The sequence below is a fragment of the Myotis davidii genome, unplaced genomic scaffold (assembly GCF_000327345.1).
Source record: "Myotis davidii unplaced genomic scaffold, ASM32734v1 scaffold452, whole genome shotgun sequence".
NCBI lineage: Eukaryota > Metazoa > Chordata > Mammalia > Chiroptera > Vespertilionidae > Myotis > Myotis davidii.
This window is the reverse complement of record NW_006284245.1, coordinates 1839744-1853014: the sequence shown is the minus strand read 5'-3', so window position 1 is coordinate 1853014 and position 13271 is coordinate 1839744. Positions and strand designations below refer to the sequence as shown.

At 46.6% G+C, this 13271-nt stretch overlaps 1 protein-coding gene across 1 annotated transcript in view; it reads left to right on the top strand.

The window, feature by feature from the left end:
- The window catches only part of MRPS28 (mitochondrial ribosomal protein S28), a 101945-nt gene that overhangs the window by 49674 nt on the left and 39000 nt on the right, over window positions 1–13271 (top strand). The gene's annotated exons all lie outside the window — the stretch shown is intronic.

Below are 13271 nucleotides of genomic sequence, written 5' to 3'. Positions count from 1 at the left end.
CCGCCTCCAGGGCACAAATTTTGTGCACCGGCCTCTAGTCCTATATAATAAAAACCTAATATGCAAATCGACCAAATGGTGGAACGACTGCTCACTATGACCTGCACTGACCACCAGGGGGCAGACTTTCCGACTGGTAGATTACCTTGCTGCTGGGGTCCGGCCGATCAGGACTGAGCTAGATGGGCTGGACATGCCTTGGAGTCCTCCTGTGGTCCCTCTCCGGCTGGCCAACCTCCCGCATCCCTTCCCAGCCCTGATTGTGCACTAGTGGGGTCTCTTGACCTGGCCTGCACCCTCTCGCAATCCAGGACCCCTTGGGGGATGTCAGAGAGCCAGTTTCAGCCTGCTCCTGCAGGCCAGGCCGAGGGACCCCACTGGTGCACTGGGCCTCTAGTAATGAAATATTAGTCACATTTTTACATAGTATACAGATTATACTGTGCTAATCAAATATTCTTTTTATGAATGATGAAAGGACTAAAGCCAGGAAAACTGCAGGCTATTTAAAAAATTAGTTTTAAGAAGTAAAGTGCTATACTAATATATATTATGTTATACCAGAGGCCTTGGCCGGCCCTGGGCGGCTGGGCAGCCAACATACGAGGCTTGCCTGTGCCTTGGGCTGGCTCTGAGCGGCTGGGGGGTTGAGGGTGGGTCCGGCCACATCATGCGCCTGCCGCCCCCCGGCTCAGCTGAAAGGACTTGGGGACTCCGGTGGGGCTGAGGGGACTGGGCGCCACCATCTTTGTGACAGTGGGATGGTCAATTTGCATATTCCCTCTTTATTAGATAGAATAGTACCCTTGAACAACTTCACCAATTTTCATGTGATTTTTATGCTCTATTTGTATATAATTTACAAGTTAAGATTTTGATGAATAAATGAAATCAGTCATATGGAATGAACTTTTAAATTAGTGCAAATTTTTACTTAACTTCTCACATGGTTCTTGGTTGGTATTGCTGTTCTGTTGACCAATAAATACATGTACCAGAGAGATAGATAGACTTACTTATTTATTTACTTACTTACTTCTAGGCAAAGAACTTTATCAACTTGTTTCAAACTTTATTCCCAAGCCTCTTCAGCTTACTTAGGTGCAAGGAATGATCCTATATAATAAAAGAGAAACATGTAAATTGACCATCCCTCTGCTACCCTCACCAGCCAATCAGGAGTGAGTATTCAAATTAACACAACAAAGATGATGGGTTAATTTGCATACACAGGCGCTGGGTGGAGAGCAGAGCGGGAGAGCCGGCAGAGAGTGGAGCGGCTTGGGGAACTTGGTTCCCCAGGCCTCCAGACGGAGAGCAGAGAGGGAGAGCTGGTGCCTTGGAGGACTTGGCAGAGTGGGAGGCTGTGGGACGGAGACAGAGCAGGAAGGGAAAACCAAGAGCGAGGGGAGCCCAGGAATTCTGGGAATAGTAGTTCTGGTGGCAGCCCCAGGACTGGAAGCGGAAGCCCAGAGCACAGGGAGCACCAGGAATGCTGGGAATCATAGTTCTGGTGGCAGACGGATCTCCTAGACTAGTGGTCGGCAGACTGCGACTCGCAAGCCACATGCGGCTCTTTGGCCCCTTGAGTGTGGCCACGAAGTTTTCAATCGCACTGTACGTGTGCGCCCGCACTTGGTATTTTGTGGAAGAGCCACACCCAAGGGGCCGCAGTTTGCCGACCACTGTCCTAGACAGTAGAGCAAAGTGAGCCTGGAGCAAGTTACTGTTGCGGTGGGGGATGGAGGGAAAGCAAAGGTGAGAGACATAAGTAAAATCAGAGTGTCTAGGAAAAATTAAAGGGAAGATATTCTAAAAGTTCCAGGAAATCTCCACCAATGAAGTAAAGAAAAAAAAAAGCCTCTATTAATCTGTGAGCAACAAACCAAACTGAGTTGGGGTCTCAGACATTTTGCTCATATGATTGCAAAGACAGACAGAAACTCCCAGATTGGAGAGGGCGCCCCTGAGGGCTCACAGATCGGAGAGGGTGCAAATCGGGCTGAGGGACCCCCACCCCTCCCAGTGCACGAATGTCGTGCACCGGGCCTCTAGTTTATATATGAGTAAAAACTGAAAAGAGCTGCAGTTTCCAGGGGCGTTGGGCTAAAAAATATCAGAGCTCTAGATTTTATCAGATCCGTAAACAAAATTTGAAAAAGCAGTCATAATGTAAAATAGCAGCTCCCAGAAGTTTATCTTCTTCAGAGTTGACTCAATTCAGTTTGCTTCATTCTTGGAAGCCTCATCAAATCCTCACATGATCTGGAACGTCGTCATCATCATCCTCTCCAGTAGGGAGCGGTGCTTTTCCACCCACAGATTGGGCAGAGTTTCAGCCAGTCTCCTTAGACCAGTCAGATCGCCTGCCGAGCTGGTTTAAGATGCGAGGTAGCACGTCCGTGGGCTGCTCTGTCTCAGCATGGCCTGTCATGGTTTGTGAGCATATTTACCCCTTCAGCACCAGGGATATTGTCACCCCTGACTTCTTCAGGGGGAACTGACGTTTTTTATCACCTGCTTTAGCTCGTCTGTGAACTACCTCCTTCTTTCTACAAACAGTTCCTTTCCCACCCATGCGCACTTGTGCCTGCAGTTTGGCGAGTTTCTCTTGGCTCAGATAGTTTCTTCTGTCTTGGAGAGGAAACGGGGCCGAGGGGGGGGACCAGGGCTGGTGCTCAGGGGTCTTGGGCAGACCAGCTGAGAATAAGCTCCACAGAGAGATTTAAACATGGAGAGGCACTCTGACGGTTGCTGAAATGGGGGACTTTTTTACTTTTAAGTAATCACTTATATGGTTAAAGTATCTATTCGCAAAGCAGTTATTTTTCACTAATTAACATTTTTGCATTGTCAGAATCATTACAGATATATTAACATGTAAGAAAGATTGAATTCATATGCATGAAACTAATTAAGGTTGTGTGGTGATGAGGCTTTATGAAGGCATTTAAAAAAATTTTACTTTTTGAACTCCTGCTAGATGAGATGTGGTCAGCAACTGCCTGTTCTTCAAAAGGATAAAAGGACATACCTTACGTGTATTTTATTTCATAGTAAATCATCGTTTCTGAGGCAGCTGTTGATCTTTGGTTTTATTCTACGTCAGAAGCTTCTAAGAAAGTGACTTCTTGTCCTTTCTAAGTCCAAGAATAAGGATAGTACAACTTAGCCAGTCGGTATAGATGCTCTCACAGGAATATTAATGAGACAATGTCATGTCGTGCTTTGAGCACAGTATCGGTCAGAAGTCAGGTTGCCTGGGTTTGCTTACTTAACAGTGTAATCATAAGCAAGTTACTTAATGCTCGATTTTTCATTTTCTTCACTGCAAAAATAGTAGCATTTTAGATAAATCACTTAGAAGACTGTCTGGCCCCTACGATAGAAAGCACTTAATTAATGTTCATTTTTGTGTTCTTCCTTAGGGGGAATTATTAGGTGTACATTGGTGTAGATTTAGGAGAAAATTCAAATCATAGACTTTTTAAAAAGTTTTAATATTAGTAGATATGTGTATTCTATATGCAGCTGTGTCACATGTGTGGCATCCACAAAGCTTGACTTCATCTATTTACTAGAGACCATTAAAAACAGCTTTGCTGTAACCGGTTTGGCTCAGTGGGTAGAGTGGTCTGCGGATTGAGGGGTCCCGGGTTCGAATCTGGTCAAAGGCATGTAACTTGGTTGCGGGCACATCCCCAGTAGGAGGTGTGCAGGAGGCAGCTGATCGATGTTTCTCTCTCATCGATGTTTCTGGCTCTCTGTCTCTCTCCCTTCCTCTCTGTAAAGAATCAATAAAATATATTTAAAAACAAAAAACAAAAACAGCCTCTGATCAGAGACAAGTCCTCATGGACTCAGAGTGCTGGCGCTCAGTATAGGCACCTTACAGTGCCAGGTCCTCTTGGTACCTCACGTGTATTAATTTATTTTATCGTCACGGCAACCAATGAAGTAAGTACTAGTATTGCCTCAGTATTTATGTATTTATTTATTGATTGATTGATACTCACTCGAGGATATGTTTTCATTGATTTTAGAGAGAGCCAGACAGAGAAATATCAATGTGAGAAACATCAATAGGTTGCCTTTGTACACTTCCTCTCTTGGGATCGAACCCGCAACCTAGGAATGTGCTCTGATGGGGAATTAAACCTGCAGCCTTTCGGTGTATGGGATGATGCTCCAACCAACCGAGCCAGTTATTTTTTGAATAAGGGAATGGATAGACATGCCATTTTACAGATGCCGAAATTAAGAAGTGGAGGGCTGATACACAGCTAGTAGTTAGTAGAACCAGAACTTGGACACAGTCTAATTCCAAAACAGATGTACGTTAAATGCAGATGCAGTCCTGCGAGATGTCTTCGGCTTTGGGCAGTGACATTTCGTTTAGCACTGGCGCGCGTCCCTCGCTCTAGCTCCGTTTCCTTGGCCAGTGCGAAGCACACCGTCTTCCGCTTTGAGCTGTCTGTCCACCTCCCTGAGTTATCTTGGATTCCATTTACCCCTGGGTTGGGCTCCTTATTGTTACACCCCTGTACCGTGGGAAGGAGGCATGAAGAGAGGTGTGCATATACTTGGGACAGTACAGCATTGACACGCAGGTGAAATGCCACTGCCAGCCCGGCTGCTGCGGCCCTGCCCGGATCCCGCCTCCTCACCTGCTTGCTGGCCCGGATCCAGCCGTGTCTGCTGAGTTCTGGCTGCATTACTTTGGTTCCTACTTTGAGTCAGTCATGATTTCTCTTTGCATGTAACACAAGCATTTGAAAAAGAAGTAGGAGATATATGACAGAAGCCAAGTGAACAATAATTCAGTCAACAACGGTATTAATATCAAGCTAATAGTGACTTTTCTGGGCACCCTAAGTAATACATTCTTTGTACTTTAACTCAGAAATCACTCTCCGCCGGTGAGGTGGGGTGGGAGGAGCTGTAGCAGTAGACTTCCCTGCTCTCACTTGGCCTGTCACGTGCATGTGGCCCCACTGCTGGCCGCAGGGAAGAGGTGGAGGTCCTTCCGCCCGCACTTCCTCGGCTGTGTCGCCCCATTGAGCTGTGAACAGTGGCCGAGGACAAAAGCGGCATACACTGTACAAACAGCCCCAAAGCGGCAGTACACTGACTCATTCTTCCCCCTGGGTGAGACTGAGGGGGCCTCCATTCATCTCCTTTGTGCTGGTGTCTGTCAACAGCGCTGTTTGAGGCAAGGCCTATTGTGTTGGCCAGTGTTTCTTATTGACCTAAGTCTGTGCCTGCTATGTTCCCAGGGTCGAAGTTGCGAGTGAGAGAATGTTTGAAAAGGGGTAATCGTAGGCTAAGTGCATTTTGTGCATTGTCATCTGACCTATTAAATCTAAACTGTGGGCCACGTCAGTGCAAACAGGTAATTATACAGTCACAGCTGCAGCTATTGACATCAGTTACCGCCCCCCACCCCCCCGGGGGAAAATGTGTTTTTGTCCTGTGTCTGGAGCCTCATGTGCTGCACATGAATGATTTGTAACTAAAATGACAATGGGTCAGGAGGACTAGAAGATCAACAAGGTGCATTCTTTAAAACAGCCTCTGCCACAGCTGCTGGCATGCCTTTCCCTGTGATAACCCAGTGTTTTCCCATGATTCAGAGGGAGTCACCTTGGTTCAGTTTTCGTTTTCAAGGAGTGTGAGGTAGAGGTGGTGTTCATGTTGCCATCCTGTGCCATTGTTGCTTTGAAAGGTCTGCCTCTTGCAGCGTTGTTGCTTGTGGCCCGAGGCTCTGTGCGCTGCTTCCTGGCCCTGCTCCTCCGGGAGGATGTGTTTGCAAGAGGTCCACGCTCCCCACTGTGACAAGTACACTGGGGTGAGCGGGGCTGGTGGCTGTTGATTATGTTAATAAAGTCTGTCCTTTCTGGTTTCTCTGCTAAAGAGCAGAAGGTATGAATTCATCTGTCCTGCAGAAGAGCCACTCCTAAGTTAGAAGAAAAGATTTTCAGGAATGTGTTCTCATCACCATGCAAATCCAGTTAGCCCCGGAGCACTGGGTGCATGCTCCCTCCCTCCTCAGTTCATTCTTTCACAATATTGGTTAAAACCTAGGGGTGATGGGCTCTGTGCGGGGTATGGGGTGCAGTTTGAAAGTACAGTCTGTTAGCTTCTGGTTCACGCTGTCACAGGTGGCGCCGTGAAGTGTGGCAGGAGTGGAATGACACAGGAAGTACAAGAACACTTTTTTTAAAAAATATATTTTACTGATTTTTTTTACAGAGAGGAAGGGAGAGAGAGAGGGATAGCGAGTTAGAAACATCGATGAGAGAAAAATCGATTCAGCTGCCTCTTGCACACCCCCTACTGGGGATGTGCCCGCAACCCAGGTACATGCCCTTGACCGGAATCAAACCTGGGACCCTTGAGTCTGCAGGCCGATGCTCTATCCACTGAGCAAAACCAGCTAGGGCATAAGAATACTTTTAAGACCTATAACTTCAGGGTTTTTCTAAGTTTTTTCCCTAAGGTTTTGACACTCGGACCCTGCATGAAAACCTCCAGGAGACACTCCAAGTGGGTAGGTGCCGACCGCATTGGGGCTGGGTGGGAAAGCACTGGGGATGCCTGAGCGTGGAGTGGGCCAGCTTTGGAGCCGAGTCCGCACACCCAGCCAGCTCCTGCCTTCCTGCCGCGCACGTCAGTGCTGGGCTGGCTGGGCGCAGTGCCCTGCATCGCAGGTGCCGGAGAGGCAGTGACAGTAAGGGCAACTCTTACCCTCGGGACTGAGTAAAATGCCGTCTTTTCTGAATAACCGTCCTCGCCGCAAGCACAGTTTTGAAAAAAATGGCATAGTGATTGAATGTAAGTAGAGTAAATAATACAGAAAAACCAAAGACTAAATATGTTCTACCTTTGAAGATATGGGCCAATAATGAAGACATATTCCTTCTGCTTCAAAAATAATATATTTCCTATTAATGTTCCTCAGTAAAGATGACCTCTGCTACCTGGAGCACCATGTTGAATTAAAATATTTACTACATCATGTTGTGCACCGTCTCAACCCCCAGAAGTAGAAACAATTTTCAAGTTGTTATAATGAAATATTTTTTTACAAATAATATTTTTTTCTTTTTTTTTTCGGGTCACTTTTTCACATACAGAATGGTTTAAACAGATACCAAGTGGAATCACTTTGAAGACTTTTCATATTTGTAAGAAATGACATACCACATGCCGGCTGGAGCCTTGATGTGGGGAGAGCATGGCTCGTGGCCAGCAGTGGGTAAACCAGCTTTGGGTTGGGGCCCCAGGGCGTGGACAGTTGTGAGAGGTTCTGGCTTCCCCGCTCAGGATACCCCTGTGGGCCCACGTGGTCATGAGAAGGGAGACAACAGGACGCTCTTTTCCTCCGCAGTAACAGGAGTTGTACTAATAAGTGCAAGTCGAAGCGCAAGAAGAGCGGGCGTGGCGCACGGGCCAGCCGCACAGCGACCCCCGGCCCCTTGGTCCATTTGCGATGGCCGCGTGGTAATGAGAACATTGCAGCAGGTGTGTGTTGCTGGAGAATGTGGAAGAAAAGATTAGTTACTTCCTCGGTGTGTAAAGTGGGATACTCTGTTGTCAAAGAGAAAATAATTAGCCTGGTAATCAGTTTCCTGCGTTTCTCCTGAATCCAGTTTAGATTTTCTTAACTTACCTAAATGCAGATCTTCTCCGCTATCAGATTGTCTGGGCTCCGTTAGAGCACTCGGTGTTCCTGGCCCTGCGACCTCACTGTCATGAGCAGCAGTTACCTTTGTTCAGGAGGCGGCGTGAGCAGTTACCCAGGCCCACAGAGGCCATGGGAGGCTGCCTCCATGGCCTCCGGTGCCTCCATGGCAAACTTTCTTAATGGAAAGTTTTTTCTCTGTGCTTAAACATGACTAAAATGTGGAATTCTCCAAACCTTAACAAATAAAACCAAACTCTGCGTATATTTGGGAGTGGTTTCCTGAACCCCCAGCCTTAGCTGAGTCCCTCCTTCCTTGTAATACGTGCCAGCAGCCGGTGCTGGGCGGTCGGTCCCTGGCACGTGCACCTGCCATGCAGGGGGCTGTCTGCCCATGTCTGTGTCGTTGGGAAGCGTCGAAGCATATCCAGTGCTTTGCAAGTACTCGTGGGTACAGCGCAGCCGGGGTTCACATCGGCATTTCCAGTGGCGTCCCTAGGCTCTGGCGAAGAGCCGGGGAAGAGCCGGGATCGGTAGGAAGTGGGACAACCACAGAGACCAGGGGGTCTCAGCATCTTGGCCAGGTCTGGACTGTTCAGCAGCAGGCTGTGCAGTGCCCACCTACTGTGCGGAGTGAGAGGCTGCCCAGGATTTTCCCATCGCTTTCTTATTGTATCTGTCTCTTTAAGAGCAGGCCAGAGTACCTGTCCTCAGCAGGTGGTGGCCTGCGGCAATGCTCTGTCCATTCAGGGAAGGACAGCCTGCATGTGGGAAGCCGTGTCCCTGTGAAAGGGTGCCGTCAGGACTGGCGGTCTGGGAGGAGCGTGGGGAGGCTGGGCAGTGCTGAGCAGGCTGTCAGCATTCAGCCTCCCCGCCTTTCCAAGAAAGGAAAGTGCTTTAGTTGTGTTGTCCCTACTGGTAAAATGAGTATTGATCACAAGACTATGAGCCTTGGAAGTAAAACATTATAAATGGATTATTTTGTAAAACAAACATAGTTTTGTGAAGTGTACAAATCTAAAAGACCAAGGATTTTAATTCAATATTTCCTGCTTGCCTTAATTAGCTAAAATGAATTGATTTGCTATTTGGATGGTTCATAACTGAAGGTTTTAGGACTAAAGCTTCTGTGGGAATCTTTATTTTATATAAAAAATCTGTATTATGAGTGTGCTTGAGTTTCTGTCTGCTGGAAAGCCTTTCTAGGTACAAGTATTCACATAGCGGACACATTTCCATTTCATTTGGAAGGAAACACCTTTTGTCCCATTTATTTAGAGTTGTACTGTTTAATCTTTCAGGATGAAATCCAACTTAAAAAAAATGATGTCTAGGCAACAAAATATAACTTAAAATCTGATAGTTCTTGGAAAAGCTTCATTGTGTCCTTTTATTTAGAAAAGCCATTTGTCCTGTGACTCTTACAAATAGGCAGAACAGCAGCCCTGGAAATGACAGCTCTGTTTTCTTCCGTTTTACAGCCTCTGTGCAACAGATCTGAGCGCAGCCTGTGGCCTGCTCTTTGAAGTGTTACTTAATAATACGTGCTCTTCATACCAGGAGAAAATTAATAACCGTGCTTTCGAGTTGATTTACTGCTACAGTTAAAGTCAGATTAACAATAGAATGCCATTAGCTCAGTAATCTTTGCTGCAGTTAAAGTAACATATTCCTGTACACTTTAATGTTTTATAAGCTCACATGTGAAAACAGGAAAGAAGTTCATTTTAAAGTCTGTGGCTCCAGCTGTGACAGGGCATGTGCTGGTGTCTGTACCCACACGTGTACTCTGTGCTCACCGTGGACACGCTGTGTTATCCCTTTAACCCTCCAGACCAGCGCGTAACTCCAGATCTGTGCCCAAGGCAGTGTTGTGTGTCTTGTGAGGCTGCATCATTAGGTTCCTAGAAATTGAGAATGATTTATCTTCCTGGTGGAATTCCATTTGTCCTTATGAAATGTTTCTTTTTATCTAATGCTGCGTGCCTCGGCGTCTGCTTTGTCTCCTGTAAATACTGCTGCACCAGCTCTCGTTTAGTGTTTGTGTGGTGTCTCTTTCTCCATCCTGGTCCTTCCAGCCTCTCTGTGTCTTACATTTGTTCAAAGTAGGACTCTTGTAAGCAGCATTTACTTGGGTTTTGTTTATCTATCCAGTCTGCAGTCCTTAACTTTTAATGGGAATATTTAGACTTTTTACATTCATGTAATTACTGATATTTTTCTGTTTAAATTAACACCTTACTATCCCCCCCCCCTTCTGTTTTTAAATGTGTTCAACAAAGAAAGGAGACAAATTTCCAACAACCAAAGAAATTCGGTTAACCAGAGGACCCAATCGCCAAGGTTTTTATATAATCAGTGTTTTCTATATGTATCTTTCTACTGTATTTTCACACACACTATATATATATATACACACACACACATATGGTTAAAGTATAAACATATTTATGTATAACTATATGTAATTAACATGTTATATACTTAAAAATTATAATCTATATAATAAAGAGCCAGGGTTGTACGACCGAAGGTTCGACCAGACTGGAAATCAGTGCTGGGGCCGCTGCTGGTGCCTGGACCCAGCACTGACTGCCTAGGGGGCTGTGGATCAGGCCTGGAGAGAGGCCTGCAGAGAGAGAGACAGGGTCTGATCTGTAGCATCTGTGGCATCCATTGATCAGAACTTTAATCTCTTTCTCTCCTGGCCTGGCCAACAGCTGTGCCTCCATTTCTCTTCAGGCCTCCATGGGGCTGCTGATCAGCCCCACCTTTCTGATCAGGCCCTGTTAATAGGCCCAGAGACACTGATTGGCATAGAAACTGACCAATCAGAACCAAATCTGGGTCAACTGTGAAGAATCAATGGCTGGGTCTGACCGCCAGTTTAGGCCCAATCCCTGTGGGATTTTGCTCCAGCTCTGTGGCCGTAGCCTGCTAAAAGCAGTTATCTGGGGTTTGTTTACCTTCTATAATTGAAACTTTGTTGCTTTTGAGTGGAGCTCAGAGCTGGCGGCAGGCTGGCTTCCTCCATCACTAGAGCAAGCAAGCCTCCTGCTCGCCCCAGCTCCGTGGCTGCCAGCCGCCATCTTGGTTGTGTTAATTTGCATATAGTTGCTCTGATTGGCTTGTGGGCGTGGCTTAAGGTGTAGCAAAAGTACGGTCAATTTGCATGTTTGTCTATTATTAGGTAAGAATATACAAGGTGGGGCAAAAGTAGATTTACAGTTGTAATACAAATAAATAATACAATGATTAATAAATAATACAAGAATAAACTTTAATGTACTCATAAGTATAAACTTACTTTTGCTCCACCTTGTATTTGTATATAATTTTATATGTAACTAAATGTATGTTTTTACATATACATACAATGTATAACATTAGAAACATAGGGATCTAAATACATAATTATTTTGTGCATTATGTATTAGAATCAAATGTAGCAAAGGTGATGGAGCAGCCCTGCAGACAGGGAAATCCGCTGCCAGTCAAACCTTGATCCAAGTTTAGGGAGTAAACTTAGCGCTCCTGAGCCCACCGTAGCCCCTGGGATCAGGGTCCCAGCCTGATGGGATACTCAGTGTAGATGGTTGAAAATAGAAAGGCCGGTGTCACCATTGGTTCAGAGAAATGGAGCCAATAGGAAGTACGGATACAGCAGGGGCCTTACTCTAAGGAATTGGCACACACAGACGTGGGACTGGCAAGTCGGAAACATGCAGAGCAGGCGGGCAGGCTGCAGGCTCAGGAAACTTTCTCCTCCAGGAAACCTCAGTTATTGCTTGTAAGATCTTCCACTGACTGGATGAGGCCCACTCACATGGAGGGCAACTACGATTGTAGGTTAATCCAGTCTCTAAATTGCTTTCACAGCATCACCTAGGTTTGTGCTTGATTAAATAACTGGGTCCTGCCCTGGCCAGTGTGCTCAGTGGTTGGAGCATTGGCCTGTGCACTGAAGGGTGGTGGATTCCTGGTCCAGGGCACATACCTGGGTTATAGTTTGATTTCCGGCCCCTATTGGAGCGTGCACGGGAGGCAACCAATCGATGTATCTCTCTTACAGTGATGTTACTCTCTCTTCTTCTCTCCTTCCCTTCCACTCTCTGTTAAAATAAATGAAAAAATATCTTTGGGTGAGGATAAAAAAATATCTGGGTCCTGCAGCCTGGCCAAGTTGACACAAAACTAACCATCACAGAAGTGTAACATCAGTCAGTGGAGAAGCGAAGCACAGGGATATTTTTCTTGGCAGTGCTGCCTACAAGATAAGTGCAATGACTGCTGTGGGACACAGCAGCCAAGCCCAGTCACGAGGCCCCTGGAGCAGCCACTGCAGGCCCAGCATTGTTGGGAGTTGTAAGGTTGTATCAGGAAGAATTCACGAGCACCCTGATTCCATTCTTCACCGTGACGTTCCCATCTCTGTCCCCCAAGGTCAAATGTGAAGAATCAGAGAGAAACCATGAGAAGCGTTGCCCCGAGAGCTGTCACCAGGATAGCACTGCCACCAGCAGCCAGCTCCGCGGCAGGACGTTAGCAGGCCTCTGCTTCTCTGCCCTGATGGCCTGTGTCTACCTTTGTCTCTGTGGCTATCCACCGTCTGTCTAGCTTTCTCTCTGTGTAGGGTTTGCCTTCTCTCCCTCAACCTTCTTTATCCTTCATTAATTTATTTTCTCAGTTGTTCTAAAAGGAGTTTTACATCATTTTTGTTTCATGAATGAAATTGATGATGACTCATTCTTAACTTCCTGGAAGAAGGCCAGTTATATTACTGTCTGTAGTATGCATAGTTCTAGCACTATGACTGCACTGGGTCAACCACACACACGATGCAGCTGCAAATGGTGAGGAGGCTCTGGTAGACCCCTGCCCTCGACCGCAGTGCGCTGAGGGAACCAGGGCTCCCTGTCCTGTGTGGCAGCGAGGAGACTGTGCACCCTGTCCCCGGGCATCATGACATGCAGCCAAAGTGGCACTGGAGTCCTTAAAAGCCAAAATGACGGCCGCAGCCTGGGGAGCACAGCAGCTGCTGCTCGATGTCTCCCACTGTGAGAGCACCTTTCTGACAGGTTCTCAGGCTCGAGTCTGAGGTCAGAGCGGGATTAGGACAGGAACCCGCTCATGCTGACAGCTGCTCCGCACTGACAGCTGCTCTGCGGGCAGGGCTGCTCCTGGGCAGGGCTGTTCTGTGGGCAGGGCGCTGACCTCAGCCCCGGGGCTCCTGATGCATGCCCAGTTAGTGTCCGCACTGCACTGCCAGAGGGGACGTTGGAGAAAGCTTCAGCGTGGGTTCAAACTGGACTTTTGTGAGAGATCATGATGTTTCCCAAGTCAGATGAAATTGTTGTCCCGGGCCTGTTTTTTAATGTTTCTTAAAAATATATATATAGATATAGATATAGATATAGATATAGATATAGATATAGATATAATGATTATCATGTATATATTGATATAATGATTATCTCTCAATGATGATTATCTCTCAGAGAGGAGGGGAAAGGGAGAGGGCGATAGAAACATCAATGATGAGAGATAATCATTGATCAGCTGCCTCCTGCACACCCCACACTGGTAC